Raw genomic sequence first — 6,048 nt, 5'->3', positions numbered from 1 at the left:
CCTTACAAACCTCACCTTACTGTACAAAACCTCACCTTACTGTACAAATCCTCACTTTACAAAACCTCACCTTACTGTACAAAACCTCACCTTACAAAACCTCACTTTACAAAACCTCACCTTACAGTCGTGGCCAAAAGTTTTGAGAATGACACAAATATTACATTTCACAAAGTTTGCTGCTTCAGTGTTTTTAGATATTTTTGTCAGATGTTACTATGGAATACTGAAGTATAATTACAAGCATTTCATAAGTGTCAAAGGCTTTTATTGACAATTACATGAAGTTGATGCAAAGAGTCAATATTTGCAGTGTTGACCCTTCCTTTTCAAGACCTCTGCAATCCGCCCTGGCATGCTGTCAATTAACTTCTGGGCCACATCCTGACTGATGGCAGCCCATGCTTGCATAATCAATGCTTGGAGTTTGTCAGAATTTGTGGGTTTTTGTTTGTCCACCCGCCTCTTGAGGCTTGACCACAAGTAAATTAAATTAAGGTCTGGGGAGTTTCCTGGCCATGGACCCAAAATATCGATGTTTTGTTCCRCGAGCTACTTAGTTATCACTTTTGCCTTATGGCAAGGTGCTCCATCATGCTGGAAAAGGCATTGTTCGTCACCAAACTGTTCCTGGATCGTTGGGAGAAGTTGCTCTCGGAGGATGTGTTGGTACCATTCTTTATTCATGGKTGTGTTCTTAGGCAAAATTGTGAGTGAGCCRACTCCCTTGGCTGAGAAGCAACCCCACACATGAATGGTCTCAGGATGCTTTACTGTTGGCATGACACAGGACTGATGGTATCCCTCATCTTGTCTTCCCCGGACAAGCTTTTTTCCGGATGCCTCAAACAATCGGAAAGGGGATTCATCAGAGAAAATGACTTRACCCCAGTCCTCAGCAGTCCAATCCCTGTACCTTTTGCAGAATATCAGTCTGTCCCTGATGTTTTTCCTGGAGAGAAGTGGCTTCTTTGCTGCCCTTCTTGACACCAGGCATCCTCAAAGTCTTTGCCTCATGTGCGTGCAGATTGCCCAACCTGCCTGCTGCCATTCCTGAGAGCTCTGTACTGGTGGTGGGGGGCCCGATCCGCAGCTGAATCAACTTTTAGGAGACGGTCGCACTTGCTGGACTTCTTGAGGAGCCCTAAGCCTTTCACACAATTGAACTGCTCCCTTGAAGTTCTTGTGACGATAAATGTTATTTAGGTGCATCTTACTGGGCAGCAAATCCTTGCCTGTGAAGCCCTTTTTTGTGCAAAGCAATGATGAGGCACGTGTTTTCTTGCAGGTAACCATGGATGAAGAGGAAGCATCATGATTCAAGCACACCCTCTTTTTGAAGCTTCCTGTGCTGTTTATTCGATCTCAGCAATGACAGAGTATCTCAGCTTGTCCTCGTCAAACTACACCTGTGTTAAGAGAGTCACTGACATGATGTCAGCTGGTCCTTTTGTGGCAGGGCTGAAATGCAGTGGAAAGTTTTTGGGGGATTCAGTTCATTTGCCATGGCGAGAGGGACTTTGCGATTAATTGCAATTCATCTGATCACTCTTATAACATTCTGGAGTATATGCAAATTGCCATCATACAAACTGAGGCAGCAGACTTTGTGAAAATTAATATTTGTGTCATTCTCAAAACTTTTGGCCACAACTGTACTGTACAAAACCTCACCTTACTGTACAAATCCTAAATTTACAAACCTCATCTCAACCTCTTCCATGTTTTTCAAACCAAGACCCCAGAAATGCATGGTCACCTTGAAATGCAGATGTCTCACAAAAACGTATTTGAAAACGTATCCTAAGCATCTGTGTGTTTGTTTTTGCCTGCCTTTTTTATACAATGCTAGTTTAAGTAGTCATATACAGGTAACAGCCAAAATAAAGGAACACCAACATAAGTGTCTTAACAGGGCGTTGGGTCCCTACGAGCCGCCAGAACACCTTCAGTGCACCTCGGCATAGATTCTACAAAGTGTCTGGAACTCTATTGGAGGGATGCGACATCATTCTTCTACAATAAATTACATAATGTGGTATTTTGTTGATGGTGGTGGAAAACTGTCTCAGGCGTCGCTCCAGAATCTCCCACAAGTGTTCAATTGTGTTGAGATCTGGTGACTGAGACACACACACACCTTAATGAGACCAGTCTTTCAAAGTCACTGAGATCTCTTCTAGCRATAGTACTGGGTACTTTTATACATGACCATAAGCATGATGTAATGTTAACTGCTTAATTAACTCAGGAATCACACCTGCGTGGAATCACCTGCCTTCATTATACTTTGTATCCCTCATTTACCCAAGTTTTCCCTTTATTTTGGCAGTTACCTGTATGTTCCAATTCTTGTGTGTGTGTGTGTGTGTGTGTGCATTCATTTGTGCTTATGAGCATATGAACATGTATTTGTGTGTTCCTATGTTTTGACAGTGAATTATGTACATGATTCATTAGGGTCATATTACAAAAACTCACAAGTGTTTCTTTCTTTCCTCTTTTCCCATTGCCCATCCCTCTCTAATCACCCTGTCATCCTCCCCTGGCTCTTCCCCTCCAGCTGCCCTTTACAGAAGCCATGCGGAACAAGGCTCGGCTGTCAATCACGGGCAGTGTGGGTGAGAATGGGCGTGTTTTAACACCGGACTGCCCTAAGGCCGTCCATGCTGGCCACTCCCTCAGACACCCAGGGCTTACCCTACCATCGGGCCTACCCTGAAAACCAAAAACACACACTGTGCCTTAACCACACACACGGCTACGTCATTACCACCCCGACGCCACACACACAGACACACAGACCAGAGACCGCCAGCAAGCTAACAGCAACAACAGGGAGAGAGGAGGGACAAATATGATGATCACCATCACACTAAAATCCTAACTTGAGCTCCATGAAACAAGGACAACAAGGTGACAAACTAACAGTGTTAGAACACTGACGACGTGGAACCGAAAAGAAAAACTGAGAAAGATAAAAAGATGAAAATGGTGATGATGATGGTGATGATGAAGACTTTGAGCACTGTCATGAGCAGGCAGACGTGACTTTATCTGCTCCAATGTGATAGACTGCGTCCTCTAACAAGCCACACCCCTGATCCCCTACCAGGAAACAATGCTTTAGGACAAATCTTCATCATCTTCACTTGCCTACGAAGAATAAGCTCCAGGCGAATCACTTATAAGACCAGAAAACTGTAAACCTGAAAACGTTGGACTGTACAAACCTGCTCTTTCTCCATGAACTGTTCAGACGAACATGCTTTTACAACGCTTTGGTTAGCGTCTCGCAAACACAATGCAGAGATCACTGAAGTTACCGTAATAGATGAAAACTCAACTGATATCTCCAAACTCTTATGGCTAACACGACCGTAGGATTCACAGGGGTTTGTAAAAAATGAAAATAAAAAGAGTAATAGCTACTGAAACGATCCATAATAATGACAGTAACGCTAAATAACAACTACATGTATCCCTTCTCGGGGAGGGAAACAGAGGTAAAGCTGTACATTCTGTGAAAAGTGAAGAAAACGTATAAAGGTAAATCCCCCATATAAGGTATTGTTTTTGACCAGGGCCAGATTTAGCCATCTAGAGCGCTGGTGTAAAGTAGTCCACTATATGGGGGACAGGGTGTCACGTGGGACATGGACATGTTGTTTTCCAGTGGAGAGGGAAGGTACTGACTGTTTCAGATGCTTGCATTTTAAACTGTTGTAAATTACTGTGTAGCAAAACTGAACTCACCTCTCTTTTTTAACCATCTTAGGTAATAATTCATTGCAATAATGAATATAACAAAATGCCACTTGTAATTATGAATACATCTTTTTATAAATACATATTATATATAATACAAATGAATANAATATATATATATATATATATATATATATATATATATATATATATATATATATATATACACACGTCTATAGAGAGCTATAGAAAATGATATGATCACCATTGAGTGAGGCCATGACATATGTTCTGTTAAAGGGTGTTTTGATAATGATAATGATTATGTTCCACAGTCTTTGTATGTCCTAATCCACACTGAATGTCAATCTGACACCCACAAACAAATTTACAAACACGAACACACATCGTCACTTACACAGTGTCAACTCTTACAGAACGATCTTTGACACGATATATATATATATATATACACACGTCTATAGAGAGCTATAGAAAATGATATGATCACCATTGAGTGAGGCCATGACATATGTTCTGTTAAAGGGTGTTTTGATAATGATAATGATTATGTTCCACAGTCTTTGTATGTCCTAATCCACACTGAATGTCAATCTGACACCCACAAACAAATTTACAAACACGAACACACATCGTCACTTACACAGTGTCAACTCTTACAGAACGATCTTTGACACGAGATGTTTATTTTTTTCTAGTTGTTTGTTTGTTCCCCGTTTTTATTTCGTTTTTTTTGTCCACCATTTTGAGCACATAGCCTCTGTTCGTACAATAGTCCCAGATCTTCATGTTTGTTCCTGTGAAAAGGTTATTTTGTCTGACCGTCTTCTGTTTTAAAGTCTATTGCAGCTGTCTGGATGGGCTAAGAGGAAAGGGAGAAAGAAAAAATAACTAAAATAACTAAATTCAAGTTTATTTTTAAGTACCACACGTTTAAAATGAAAGAGTTCTAACTGAATGGTGGAGTTTGGTGGCATTGACAGCAGTTGCGTGGGTAGTATTGCCTTGGCCCTGGCATTTTGAGCACTGTGTATCTCCTCTCCTCCACTCTTCTCCTCTCCTCCCACTGACAGGGTCCTGCCTAAACTGAGTGTCAATGCACACAAAGTCACCTTGACCTAACCCTTTTCATTAAACCTTTGACTTTCTCTAGCTTTGACCTTTCGACTCTTATAGGCACTGACATGACCAGTCAGTCTTTAAACTCTCACTCTAAGCCCTAGTCTTTTTCTCTCTCCCTCTCCTAACCCTCTAGAGCTTACAAGATATTTAGATCGTTGTTTTAGTTTTCAATCTCCCACCAAATGAACTAACCCCAGGCAGGCACTCCTATCTGTGTATCGTTGAAGCAGACAGGCTGACTGCTGGCTGACTACTAACCACCTTAGGTTTTTCTGGGTTTAACACAATCTTTCTTTGTATTAGGTTTCTTTTTCTAGTAAAATATCAACCCCTCTTTTCTCTGCGTATTTCTTTAACCTCTATGGGAACGGTGTCCCCCCCCCCCCCCCCCGCCTCACCGTGGGACGGTTGAGCTAATGTCTAATGTGATTAGATGAGGTTGTAAGTAACAAGAACATTTCCCAGGACAATAGACATATCTGATATTGGCAGAAAGCTTAAATTCTTGTTAATCTAACTGCACTGTCCAGTTTACAGTAGCTATTACAGTGAAATAATACCATGCTATTGTTTGAGAGAGTGCACAGTTATGAACTTGAAATGTATAAATAAACCAATTAGGCACATTTGGGCAGACTTGATACAACATTTTGAACATATATGCAATGGTTCATTGGATCAGTTAAAACTTGCACAAACACTGCTGCATCTTAGTGGCCAAAATCTAAATTGTGCCTGGGCTGGAATAATACATTGTGACCTTCCTCTTGCATTTCAAAGATGATGGTACAAAAAAATACAAAGATCTAATGTGTTATATTCTCCCACATTCATTTCACATTTCCACAAACTTCAAAGTGTTTCTTTTCAAATGGTGTCAAGAATATGCATATCCTTGCTTCAGGTCCTGAGCTACAGGCAGCGAAATATGGGTATGTCATTTTTGGTGAAAATTGAAAAAAAGGGTTGGATCCTTAAGAAGTATTTATTTAACAACATATTTGGTTGTACTGTGTGGGACTTCAAGATTATAGTTTCTGAAGAGTTATTGAAGGACCTTCCAGACATATAGTGTAGTTATTTTTCCACATGGACGCAATGTTCCCCACTAGGGACCGAATATACAAGAATGACAGATTGGCAATAACTATAAGAACTAGGTCAGCATATTGACCGATTTACTTATATAATGCCATT

General features: G+C 40.8%; 1 long non-coding RNA gene across 3 annotated transcripts in view; it reads left to right on the top strand.

Moving 5' to 3' along the window:
- LOC111960792 (uncharacterized) overlaps window positions 1-3,871 on the top strand; it is a 14,658-nt gene extending 10,787 nt beyond the window's left edge. For all 3 annotated transcript variants that reach the window (XR_011475801.1, XR_002876902.2, XR_002876904.3), the window contains exon 3: window positions 2,564-3,871. This is a non-coding gene — a long non-coding RNA (uncharacterized lncRNA). The remainder of the gene's footprint in view (window positions 1-2,563) is intronic.
- The last annotated feature ends 2,177 nt before the right edge of the window (window positions 3,872-6,048 follow it).

Source organism: Salvelinus sp. IW2-2015, linkage group LG4p (genome assembly GCF_002910315.2).
Source record: "Salvelinus sp. IW2-2015 linkage group LG4p, ASM291031v2, whole genome shotgun sequence".
NCBI classification, from domain to species: domain Eukaryota; kingdom Metazoa; phylum Chordata; class Actinopteri; order Salmoniformes; family Salmonidae; genus Salvelinus; species Salvelinus sp. IW2-2015.
This window is presented reverse-complemented; position numbering and strand designations above follow the sequence as displayed.